A 13,434-nucleotide genomic window follows, 5' to 3' on the forward strand; every position below is an offset into this window, starting at 1 on the left:
ATTGTAAAACACTGGGCAAAACAGTCACTGAAAAAGACCTGGGTGTATGGGTGGACGACAAACTCACATTTAGCGGCCAGTGTCAGGCAGCTGCTGCAAAGGCAAATAAAATAATGGGATGCATTAAAAGAGGCATAGATGCTGATGAGGAGAACATAATTTTACCTCTATATAAGTCACTAGTGCGACCACACTTAGAATACTGTGTACAGTTCTGGTCTCCGGTGTATAAGAAAGACATAGCTGAACTGGAGCGGGTGCAGAGAAGAGCGACCAAGGTTATTAGGGAACTAGGGGGTCTGCAATACCAAGACAGGTTATTACATTTGGGGTTATTTAGTTTGGAGAATCGAAGGCTTAGGGGTGAACTTATTACAATGTATAAATATATGCGGGGACAATACCAAGAGCTTTCTAATGATCTTTTTACTCTTAGACCTGTGACGGGGACAAGGGGGCATCCTCTACGTCTGGAGGAAAGAAGGTTTAAGCATACTCACAGATGCGGATTCTTTACTGTAAGAGCAGTGAGACTATGGAACTCTCTGCCATATGATGTTGTAATGAGTGATTCCCTACTAAAATGTAAGAATGGACTGGATGCCTTTCTTGAAAAGTATAATATTACAGGGTATATACACTAGTTTCCTTAATATTGCGTTGATCCAGGGAGCAAGTCTGATTGCCGTATGTGGAGTCAGGAAGGAATTTTTTTCCCCAATGTGAAGCTTACTTGTTGCCACATGGGTTTTTTTTGCCTTCCTCTGGATCAACATGTTAGGGCAAGTTAGGATAGGATATGGGTTGAACTAGATGGACTTAAAGTCTCCCTTCAACCTTAATAACTATGTTACTATGTTACTATGTTACTATGTTACTTGGTCCCATATCTGCTGCATTCTCTTAACCACAGTGTCCACACCTGGGCAGGACGAAGATTCCACTTGCCCTGAAGAGAACCGAGGATGAAACCTAAAATTACAGAAAAAGGGTGACATCAAAGTGGCAGAACCAGCTCTATTGTTCAGCGCAAATTGGGCCAATGGCAAAAATGAGACCCAATCATCCTGATCAGCAGATATAAAACATCTCAAATAAGACTTCATGGTCTGGTTTGTTCTCTCAGTCTGTCCATTGGTCTGGGGATGAAACGCGGAGGAGAAGGATAACTGAATTCCCAGATTGCAACAAAAGGCTTTCCAGAATCTGGAAACAAACTGGACTCCTCTGTCGGACACAATGTTCCCAGGAATCCCATGTAACCGAACCACCTGTTGTAAAAACAAGGGCACCAACTCAACAGAAGATGGCAACTTTGGGAGTGGTACAAGATGGACCATCTTCGAAAATCTATCACAAATCACCCAGATAACAGTCATTCTCTGAGAGACAGGAAGATCAGAAATAAAATCCATTGAGATATGGGTCCATGGCCTCTTGGGCACCGGCAAGGCCATCAGCAACCCACTAGAACGAGAACAGGGTTTAGACCGAGAACAAGTCCCACAGGACTGTACAAAATTCCTGACGTCACAAGATAAGGCAGGCCACGAAAAGGACCGACTCACCAAATCTCTGGTACCAAAAATACCTGGATGACCAGCCAATGCGGAGCAATAAATTTCAGACATCACTCTCTTTCTCCACTGGTCAGGAACATACAATTTTCCCATAGGGCAACGCTCAGGTTTATCCTCCTGAAATTCCTCCAGGGCGCGTCTCAAATCGGGCGAAATGGCAGAAAGAACTACCCCCTCACCTAGGATGGTAGTAGGCTCGGTCACACTAAGAGAATCAGCAAGAAACTCCTAGAAAGGGCGTCTGCCTTAGCATTCTTAGTGCCAGGAAGAAAAGAGACCACAAAATAATTAAAAAGCGTGAAAAGCATGGCCCATCTAGCCTGTCTAGCATTCAAGCGTTTGGCCGACTCCTGATAAATCAAATTCTTGTGATCGGTGAGGACCACAACTTGATGTTTTGCTCCCTCCAACCAATGTCTCCACTCCTCAAATGCCCACTTCATGGCCAACAATTCCCGATTCCCCACGTCATAGTTGCATTTAGATGGGGAGAACTTTTGAGAAAAGAAGGCACAGGGATTTATCTTAGAAGTCACAGGGTCTTTTTGGGACAAAACAGCTCCTGCACCAATCTAAGAAGCATCTACCTCCACCTGAAATGGAAGTGAGACATCAGGTTGCCGTAAAACTGCAGCTGAAGTAAATCTCTGCTTAAGCTCCTGAAATGCTGAAATAGCCTCAGGAGACCAATTCAACACATCAGCGCCCTTCTTGGTCAGATCAGTCAGCGGTTTGACAATACCAGAAAAATTACCTATAAATTTACGATAGAAATTAGCAAAACCCAAAAACTTCTGGAGGGCTTTCAAAGAAGTAGGCTGAACCCAATCATAAATGGCCTGTACCTTGGCCGGGTCCATTTCAATAGTCAATGGAGATAAGATAAATCCCAAAAATGAAATCCTCTGTACACCAAAGAGGCATTTCGATCCCTTAACAAACAGGGAATTCTCTCTCAAAATCCGGAACACAGTCCGGACGTGTTCCACATGAGAATCCCAATCACTAGAAAAGATCAAAATATCATCCAAATAGATGATCAAAAACTTATCCACAAAGTCACGGAAAATATCATTCATAAAGGACTGGAAGACAGAAGGGGCATTAGTGAGCCCAAAAGGCATCACCAGGTACTCAAAATGTCCCTCCAGAGTATTAAACAACACCTTCCATTCATCCCCGTGCTTGATGCGAATAAAATTATACGCCTCCCTCAGGTCAAGCTTAGTAAACCAGCAGTCACTCTTAACTCTGGAGAATAAATCAGACATCAGAGGTAACGGGTACTGATATTTAACCGTCATCTTGTTAAGGGAACGATAATCAATACACGGTCTTAATGAACCATCTTTCTTGGCCACAAAAAAAAAACCAGCACCTAAAGGAGATGAGGATGGTCTAATATGACCCTTCTCCAATGACTCCTTAATATAGGATCGCATAGCATCATGATCGGGTACTGATAAGTTGAAAAGCCGACCCTTGGGAAATTTACACCGAGGCATCAACTCAATTGCACAGTCATAACCCCTATGAGGAGGCAAAGACGCAGACTTGCTCTCACTAAATACATCAGAAAAGTCGGCTAGATAATGGGGCATATCATGAGACTGAGGAGAGGTGGAGAAAACAGGAGCGTCCCTAAGAACACACTGACAACCCCAACTCACCACAGACCCAGATTTCCAATCCAAAACTGGATTATGAGTTTGCAACCAAGGAAAACCCAGAACAATAGTATCATGCGAATTATGCAGCACCAAAAATTTACAATTTTCTTGGTGGTCTGGGGCAACCCGCATCATCACCTGGGTCCAAAACTGGGGTTTATTCTCCGCCAAAGAAGTAGCATCAATACCCCTCAAAGGAATAGGCATCCGCAGAGGCGTCATGGAAAAACCACAATGTTTAGCAAAGTCCAAATCCATCAGATTCAACGCTGCTCCTGAATCCACAAAAGCCTTCGTGGAAAATGTGGATAAGGAGCAGATCAGTGTAATTGCCAAAAGAAACTTAGGTTGTATACTGCCCACAGCAAATGTGTGTGCAAAACGTTTCTCTCATTTTGGGCAGACAGAAATAATATGAGAGACATCTCCACAGAAAAAACACAGCTTATTACACCTTCTAAACTCCTGATGTTGCACCCTAGACAAAACTCTATCACATTGCATAGGTTCAGACATTTGCCCAAAAGGTGGCAGCACCTCTCGTGTAGTTTTGCGTTCACGTAAACGCCGATCAATTTGAATGGCTAATGACATAGAATCGTCAAGACCAGAGGGAACAGGAAATCCCACCATAGTATCTTTTACGGTTTCTGACAGACCCTTCCAAAAGAGAGCTGCCAAGGCACCATCATTCCAGATAGTAAGGACCGCCCACTTTTGGAATTTTTGACAGTATAACTCTACAGAATCCTGACCCTGGTTCAATGCCAATAGGGCTTTCTAAGCTTGATCAATAGCATTAGGTTCATCATACCACAACACCAAGGCTTGAAAAAAATGCATCCACATTAGTCAGAATAGGATCTTCAGGTGTCAAAGAAAACGCCCAATCCTGGGGATCGCCGCGCAACAAAGAGATGACAATTTTAACCTGCTGCGCAGAGCTCCCCGATGAATTAGGCTTCAAGGCAAGAAATAATTTCCAATTATTCTTAAAATTCAGAAATTTAGACCAATCCCCAAAAAACACATCAGGAGTAGGGATCCTTGATTCAGCAGCAACAGAATGAGCGAGATAGGTGGAAATTCCCCGCACTTCAGCAGTGAGCTGCTCCACACGATCAGACAATTGCTTAATCTCCATTAAAAAAAAAAAATCCTCCTAAGGCCCCAGAGAAAAAGGAAAAAATATACATGTAAAAAAAAAATTCTGACACATTTTTTTTTTTTTTACAAATCTTTCCTGCTTTTGAGTACCCTAGAATCTGCGGTAAGGCTGGCGACTCTGTTTTGAATGGGTCACCGAGGAGAAAAAAACAAAACAAGCTAAGCCACAGAAAACCAGAGAAGTTGGTAACTATGAAGATTGCAGATCCCTGATCGTACCACACAACTAGCAGTAGCAGTGGAGCGTGCCTACGATGTTCCTAGACGCCTCATCACGGCCGGAGGACTACATAAGCCTAAAGCAAGAAAAGTGAAAGCTAACTGCCCCAGAGCAGACCCCAAAGGAATAGATAGCCCTCACACATGTATTGACGGTGAAACAAGATGAAGGCACAAACACAGGCAGGAAAATAGGCTGAGCAAATGATGGGGCCCAAACTAACTAGACAGGAAAGGAAAGGCAAGTCACTGTCTGCAACCTGCAAAAAACCCTACAAAAATCATGTCCAACACTTCTGATAGCAAAATTAACCCTGAAGTCACTAGACTTCTCCCACTATATCAGCACTCTGGAATATTCTGAGACAGAGCAAAAAGAGACCGATCTAGTAAGGGACAAAAAGCCAATTGGCAAAATACTGATAAATAAGAGTGGAAATTCAGCTCAGCCCCCAGCCGGGGCTGGCAGACCACACAAAAAACTGAATAGACCAACAAAATTAAGTGTGAACATTAGCAGAAAAACTTAGCTTTAGATGACTGGAACATAGGTGAAAACCAAGAGCTGACAAGCCAGAAGGAATGACCAGCAACTGAATATGGCGTCGGCTGTCTTAAATCCAATCTGAGAATCCTGAGATCCAATCATCATCCTCATTCTCAGGTGGCAGATTTCCACCAATCAAACCAGCCGCACCACCTCCCGTCACCATCAGAGGGAGTCCAGAAGGGGAACTCACAACTGGTGAGAATGAACTCACAACATCTCCGTAGTATGACAATTGAATGTGTGGCAATAAACGTTGAGGTCCGGACCTGTGTGTGAACGAGCATGTTTGGGTGGCCACCAAAAACATCCAGTGGAAATGTGTTGTGGGAGTCTGGAATTCTCAGGTGATTGGGCCGTATTTGGTATCGGCTATCATCAGCCCGGAGAATTACCAGCTGGAGTTACCCACAAACTTGCCCATACACCATTCGTTCCCCAGATCAGCACTTTGGAGATGGGTGGTGCCTCCATAACATACATTGCCAATACCAGCGGTGCTCGTTTGTCATAAACCTGAAGTTCAGGTAGTTGTTGGGGTGAACTCTGGATCTGTAAAGTCAATATAGAATCACTGCACACGTAAATTATGCTAAAGTGAGCTTTTTATTATTTAATTGACGGGTACTGAAGCGACAGCTGACGTTTTGGCCTAACAACGGCCTTTATCACATAGTCGCCCTTTTGAAGTAGAGTTTTGGTAGTCACCGGTTGATAGTTTATCACTGCTAGGCAATATTTCAAAAAAATGCGGATTATCCAATATAGCCAATAGTCCAGGTGCTAGAGGAGCAGAGATCCTGTTGGTATGGCAAAAAAACATTGGTGGCACAGTGGGGGATGCAGGCACCACCGTGCCTCAGCAGTGAATCATAATAAAAAGCTCACTTTAGCATAATTTACGTGTGCAGTGATTCTATATTGACTTTACATTTACGGGACCAGAGGCTCCCTTTCACTAGCACCATTTATTCATTACACTAGTCGAGTGCTAGCCATCTGCCATATCAACTCTGGATCTGGGCGTCCCCACTGTAGGTGTTTTTTTTTGTGAAGAGTGGTCTTGAGGGTCCAGAGGCCCCTCATTGAGGGAGGGTGCTGTCATGATCCAGGTTGGATGATGACAGATTTTGCACAAGTGACCTTTTTTTTTCCTTAAAGCTGTTTGCCCCCGTTGGCCATTAAGGTCATTACACTGTGGTTGTTATAGTTCTAGTTTTGCCCCCAGTGGCTGTTAGGGTCATTGCACTCTGGTTACTTTAGTTTAGTTGCCCCCGTTGGCCGCTAGTGTTATTGCACGTGATTATGAAGCCGTTGTGATTCCCTGGCTCCTACCTATGAAGGAGTTGCAGGTGGTCTCAGTCACTGTTGGTGATATTGCTCATTTCCAACCAAGTCTGGTGAAGGAAGGAACTACAGAGAGGAGTTCACGGTAGCTCAGGGGAGCTCTGGCATAAATGCTTCAGGCGGAAGCTGAATTCAGGTGTCGAGTTTCAGGGGTGAAGCTGAACTTTGGTGTTGTACTCTATTGCTGGGAGCAATAGCAACAGAGAAAGTCAAGTGGTGTTTTTCCCTGTTTGTGACTTTCCTTGTGTGTGTATTAGTGCAGAGGTGGGATTAGTTTCTGCACCGTCCAGTTCACTAGAAAGTGATAGGTGCAGGGCAAGCTAGGGATTTAAGGTATCCAGCTCGTCACCAGGTGCGGAACCTGCCTAGGAATCGTCAGGAGTGTAGGAACACTGAATAAGGGGAGTGCAGAAGGTCTCCATGTCCCCGTTCCCTATTGCAGTAATTGTAATCAGTGATCCCCATCACTAACGTTGTTCAGCGGGTTATCTGCACCTGTAAGCGACAAACGCTGGCCTTTTCAGTGTAGCGCACATGCAGCCACGGACATGTAAGGGCATGACACACCAGTTATTGGCCAATCTCATGTGCCAGAGCCTCACGTGTCCCTCTAGTAAGCTGGACTCGGACCGCGGGGCATGACGGAGTCTCGTTCGTTAACGGAATTAAGCTTGCAATGTGTGCATCTGTTCTGTAGCTGGCATGGTTGAGGTTTCCCAGGTGGAGTCGAATTTAACCGTAGGCTCCACTCCTGGTGGTGCCCTTCTGGACATTCCTTTAAGGTTCAGCTTTGCAACCATACTGCCCACGTAAAACAAACACTTTGCCTTCATGAACGCTGTTTGGAGGGTCATGACTCGTGGGAATAACGCCGCCCAATCAGTTAACCTGCTAGAGAGATCCTTCGTTGCTCCCAAGCATGACATCACACTCCCTAGGAGGAAGGTAATGCCACTGTGGCGACCGTACTCCTGGGGGTGACACAAGTGCACTGATGCCCAGCCACTGCTCGATTAATCTGCTGGTACATTGACCCAGACCACTACATTCCCCTTGCATGCTACACGGCCTGAATCTGACCCTGATGAAACTCAGGTTACCCTTCCCATATACAGTTCCATCTTACACAGTGACAAAGAGGAAGCTGCAGATGAAAGTGCAGGTTCGGCCCACCCGCCATCAGACACACCACCGTACTATCAGGGGCCCTGTGCCAGTGCCGTCGCCAACGAGTGGGCCCCCCCTGCTTGCTCAGGATCACAGCACTTGCAAGGTTGAAATACTGTGCAGTGAGATGGAAGATGGGGACGACGAGGAGTCCAGACTAGTACAGGGATTCCCTAGCGAGGAGACTTATTTGATTGTTTTCAATGTTGGGACAGCAATTTTTGGGGAGCACTATACTCTGGAGAATGATAGATGGGGCCCACCATACACTGGAACATTCCAAAGGTGGACATCAGACACTGGAGCAGCATTTACAGGGCCCATTATACACTAGAGCATTAGAAATGGGGCCCATTATGTTTGGAGCATTATTTGGGCCCATAAGAGAGTGGAGCTTCATCCATGGGGACCAACATATACTGTAGCATTATGTGGAGCTCATCATATACTGTTTCAAACATTATATGGGACCAATGATTCTGTATGGAGAAATAGATGGGCCTCGTCATGAGATGTAAAAAGTGAAGTATTTTTCATTGTACTATGCCGCTATTTCTCTGCCGTATCGGAGCATGATGAGTTGTGGCATGTGTTAAAGGGGCGCTCTTTCGCCCAGGGCACATGAAAACCTGGAGCCAGCCCTACCCCCCCACAACTTTAGCCAAATAACCCCCATTTTTCAGTGCGTAACTTGTATAATGAAGTTAATTAAGGTTGACAAGCTTAAGTAAGAAGAATTGATGCTTTTGGCATTCAAATGAGCACTGTAGGTGTGTTTCCTGTCCTCCTCTCACTGCCGACTTTTATTCCCCATTGACTTACATTGGGTTTCGTGTTTCGGGACGACCCCGACTTTTCCCTATAATCGGCCGATCTTGCTCGACCCGACTTTTGGAAAAGTCGGGTTTCACGAAACGAAACTCGACCCTAAAAAAACAAAAGTCGCTCAACTCTAGTCACACGTGACATTACAATATTATACTGGGCTGTATTATTCCATTCTGGTGGATTATATACCATACTGGGCTGTATTATACCATGCTGGGCTGTATTATAAAATTCTGGGGGGCTATATACCTTGCTGGGCTGTATTATACCATCCTTGGGGGGGCTATATTCCATGCTGGGCTGTATTAGACCATGCTGGGCTGTATTATACCATTCTGGGGGGGCTATATACCATGCTGGGCTGTATTAGAACATACTGGGCTGTATTATACAATGCTGGGCTGTATTATACCGTGGTTGGCTGTATACCATGCTGGGTTGTATTATACAGCCCACCGTGGTACAGTATTGGCCAAAAGTATTGACACCCCTGCAATTCTGTCAGATAATACTCAGTTTCTTCCTGAAAATGATTGCAAACACAAATTCTTTGGTATTATTATCTTCATTTAATTTGTCTTAAATGAAAAAACACAAAAGAGAATGAAGAAAAAAGCAAAACATTGATCATTTCACACAAAACTCCAAAAATGGGCCAGACAAACGTATTGGCACCCTCAGCCTAATACTTGGTTGCACAACCTTTAGCCAAAATAACTGCGACCAACCGCTTTCGGTAACCATCAATGAGTTTCTTACAATGCTCTACTGGAATTTTAGACCATTCTTCTTTGGCAAACTGCTCCAGGTCCTTGATATTAGAATGGTGCCTTCTCCAAACTGCCATTTTTAGATCTCTCCACAGGTGTTCTATGGGATTCAGGTCTGGACTTATTGCTGGCCACCTTAGAAGTCTCCAGTGCTTTCTCTGAAACCATTTTCTAGTGCTTTTTGAAGTGTGTTTTGGGTCATTGTCCTGCTGGAAGACCCATGACCTCTGAGGGAGACCCAGCTTTCTCACACTGGACCCTACATTATGCTGCAAAATTTGTTGGTAGTCTTCAGACTTCATAATGCCATGCACACGGTCAAGCAGTCCAGTGCCAGAGGCAGCAAAGCAACCTCAAAACATCAGGGAACCTCCGCCATGTTTGACTGTAGGGACTGTGTTCTTTTCTTTGAATGCCTCTTTTTTTCTCCTGTAAACTCTATGTTAATGCCTTTGCCTAAAAAGCTCTACTTTTGTTTCATCTGACCAGAGAACATTCTTCCAAAATGTTTTAGGCTTTTTCAGGTAAGTTTTGGCAAACTCCAGCCTGGCTTTTTTATGTCTCGGGGTAAGAAGTGGGGTCTTCCTGGGTCTCCTACCATACAGTCCCTTTTCATTCAGACACCGACGGATAGTACGGGTTGACACTGTTGTACCCTCGGACTGCAGGGCAGCTTGAACTTGTTTGGATGTTAGTCGAGGTTCTTTATCCAAAATCCGCACAATCTTGCGTTGAAATCCCTTGTCAATTTTTCTTTTACGTCCACATCTAGGGAGGTTAGCCACAGTGCCATGGGCTTTAAACTTCTTGATGACACTGCACACGGTAGACACAGGAACATTCTGGTCTTTGGAGATGGACTTGTAGCCTTGAGATTGCTCATGCTTCCTCACAATTTGGTTTCTTAAGTCCTCAGACAGTTCTTTGTTCTTCTTTCTTTTCTCCATGCTCAATGTGGTACACACAAGGACACAGGACAGAGGTTGAGTCAACTTTAATCCATGTCAACTGGCTGCAAGTGTGATTTAGTTATTGCGAACACCTGTTAGGTGCCACAGGTAAGTTACAGGTGCTGTTAATTACACAAATTAGAGAAGCATCACATGATTTTTCGAACAGTGCCAATACTTTTGTCCACCCTCTTTTTTATGTTTGGTGTGGAATTATATCCAATTTGGCTTTAGGACAATTCTTTTTGTGTTTTTTCATTTAAGACAAATTAAATGAAGATAATAATACCAAAGAATTTGTGTTTGCAATCATTTTCAGGAAGAAACTGAGTATTATCTGACAGAATTGCAGGGGTGTCAATACTTTTGGCCAACACTATATACAGCCCAGCATGGTATGCAGCCTGTATGCCATGGTGGGCTGTATTATACCATGGTGGGCTATATGCCATGCTGTGCTGTATACCATGGTGGACTGTGCTGTATGCCATGGTGGGCTGGGCTGTATACCATGTGGTGCTGGGCTATATACTATGCAGCTGTGTTATATACCATGGGGGTACATTTTACATTATATTCTATAAGGGGAGGCTGTGTTAAATAATATGGGGGCTACATTATATTCTATGGGGAGGTGGGCTGTATTATATTCTATTTTGGGCTACATTATATTCTATGGGGGGTATTATATTTATTATATTCGATAGGGGCTGCATTAAACTATATGAGGAGGGCTACATTGTATTCTATGGAGGGGCTACATTATACTATATAACGGGCTGCATTATATCCTATGAAGGGGTTGCCATATATTCTATGGAGGGGCTGCATTATACTATATGGGGGGTGGGGCTGCATTATATTCTATAGGGGGTTACATCATATTCTGTGGAATGGTTGCATTATACTCTGGGGTAGCTGCATTATTCTCTAAGTCTCTAAGGGGTGGCTGCATTATACTATAAGAGGGGAGCTGCATTATATTCTATGGGGGTTACATTATATTGTATGGCGGGGCTGCATTATACTCTGTGGGGTGGCTGCATTATGCTCTATTGGGTGGCTGCATTATACTATATGTGGGCTGCATTATACAGTATCGAGAACTATGGGGAATACATTATATGAAGATCTATGGGGTGCATTATGCTATGGGAAGTGAATTGTACTACATGGGTGACTATGGCGGTGCATATTACTATATGGTGAACTATGAGGAGTGTATTATACTATATGGAGGACTGAGCAGTGTATTTTAATATATGGAGGGCTATGAGGAGTGTATTATACTATATGGAGAACTGAGGAGTGTATTATACTATATGGAGGACTATGGGGCAGATTATATTATATGGAGGACTATGAGCTGTAAACTGTAGATGTGCTGCTGATAACATGATACTGTATGGTGATCTGTTAGGGTGTGTGTAATTGTTCTGTCCCCATCATTCTTTCTCAGACGGTGGAAAGAGCCCGGGAAACAAGTATTGAATGACTTCTTCAATTTTGTCGATCATTTAGCGCCCTGATCTCAGCGCATGTAAATACAACCGAAATGCTTCTGTGTGATGTGCAATATGTTAGCATTTGGGGCCCCATTTTAAACTTTGCCTAGGGCCCCACTTTGCCTAAAACCGACCCTGCCCCTACCTTAATGACAAGCGCTACCTTACAATGGTTAATGGTAAAAACAATCTAAAGTTTGTAAAAAAAAAAAAAAAAAAGAAAAAAACAATGGCGCCATTTTCCTAGACCCGCAGAATTTGCAATTTTTAGGATCTTGGGTTGGGTGAGGGCTTATTTTTTGTGCGCTGAGCTGACGTTTTTACTGATACCATGTTGGTGCAGATACGATCTTTTGATCGCCTGTTATTGCAATGTTGCAGCGGCCAAAGAAACTTGATTCTAGAATTTTAATTTCTTTCTCTCATTACACCGTTTACCGATCAAATTCATTATTTTTATATTTTGATAGATCAGGCGTTTCTGAATGCATCAATATCAAATAAGTGTGTATTTGAATTTTTTTGTTTTTTCTTTTATTTTGAATGGGGCAAAAGGGGGTGATTTGAACATTTATTATTTTAATTCTTTTCATATTTTTGAAACTTTTTTCTACTTTTTACTTGCTTCAATAGTCAATTTAGGAGACTTAAAGCTGCAATCATCTGTTCGCTTCAGCCCTGCTATCTGCAGCAGAACTTATTTGCTACGAGAGCCGGCCTTAGGGCTGTGCACCTAGCAGATCAGCAATGACAACCACAGGGGTCTCTTGCAGACCCCGGGTTGTCATGCTAACTGATTGGCACCTCGAATTCATGTGACGGGCGCGCAGATGGGCGGGATTAGTGACGCGTTTCCGAGATTACCATGATAATTGCTGCCGTTGGAAATTGACAGCAGCATTTAAGAGGTTAACAGCCACGGGTGGATCGTGATTACACCCAGGTCTGTTAGGGGCACATGACAGCTGATCCGATCAGCTCTCATGTGCCTGAAAACATGAGGGCTCACAATAGTAGCCTGCAGGTAATGCAGGGATACAACTGTATTGCCAAGTTTTTAACACTAAGGTTCGGATATGGCTTTAAAGAAGGCTACTACTTGCGATATAATGCAATTTTATTGCAAGGTACAGAATTAAAGGAAGAGTATGATTGAATAGTGTGATTGCGTACACTTTTGTATATTTTAAGATGCAAAGGTTAAGTACATATAAAGATTGAATACATATAATGATTAAGTATATATAAAGATTAACTATATAAAGTATACTCACATCATCAATCACCAAGAGGCTTTTAAACATCATCGGTCTGGAATATCAGAGAAGCAACACCAAGACAGAGAACCCCTGGAAGATTCACTACACTGCATGGGCGTCCCCACTTATGCAGGTATCAACACTGTACATGTGTACATGTGTACATATATCCAAATTGTGCTTCTGTCTTAGTCATGTTTCTCTGGCCTTATATACCAAATTACACTTATGTGTAACTTAAGCTTCATCCCAACCCTTCAAGTGGCCGCCTTTCAAGATTGGATGAAACTGATAACATTGCATCATCAGACTATGGGTCACAAACCCTTACAATATGAAAGCCACATGGATTTAGATAAAACCAACACAGACAGAGGTTAAATAAACCTTAATGTTTTACAATGATAAACAACAAATATAGATAA

Source organism: Dendrobates tinctorius, unplaced genomic scaffold (assembly GCF_039654945.1).
Source record: "Dendrobates tinctorius isolate UK_male_01 unplaced genomic scaffold, ASM3965494v1 ptg000020l, whole genome shotgun sequence".
NCBI classification, from domain to species: domain Eukaryota; kingdom Metazoa; phylum Chordata; class Amphibia; order Anura; family Dendrobatidae; genus Dendrobates; species Dendrobates tinctorius.